We start from the raw sequence: 469 nt of genomic DNA, 5'->3' as shown, positions 1-469 counted from the left end.
TTTACATTTAAAAATAAAAATAATATGTAAACATACAACATAAAAAATGAAAAAACTACAATAAACATATGTAAGATTACCATTTTTCACTTAAAAAACAGCTTATCTCCATAATGTAACATTACCATTTTATAAAAAAAGAAAAAAACATAAATATAACTATTTGACTATTTGTCCAAGTTCTCTATTAAACATTGCCGTTTTACATTAAAAATGGAAAAAAACATTAAGATTTAAACATCTATCTTAAAATATAAAATATAGATATTAACTAAATATAAAGTATAATAAAAATATCTATATTTTATATTTTAAAATATAAAATATAATTATCATATTATTAACAATCAATATATAGAAAAATAAATAATAAGTAAATATTATAAATATATAAATATTTGAATTATATATACAGTAAATGCACAATTTTTAAAATATGGAAAGAGTACATTAAATATTAAACATCTAT

This window comes from Brassica oleracea, chromosome C3 (assembly GCF_000695525.1).
Source record: "Brassica oleracea var. oleracea cultivar TO1000 chromosome C3, BOL, whole genome shotgun sequence".
NCBI classification, from domain to species: Eukaryota; Viridiplantae; Streptophyta; class Magnoliopsida; order Brassicales; family Brassicaceae; genus Brassica; species Brassica oleracea.
Note: the sequence above shows the minus strand (reverse complement) of the source record.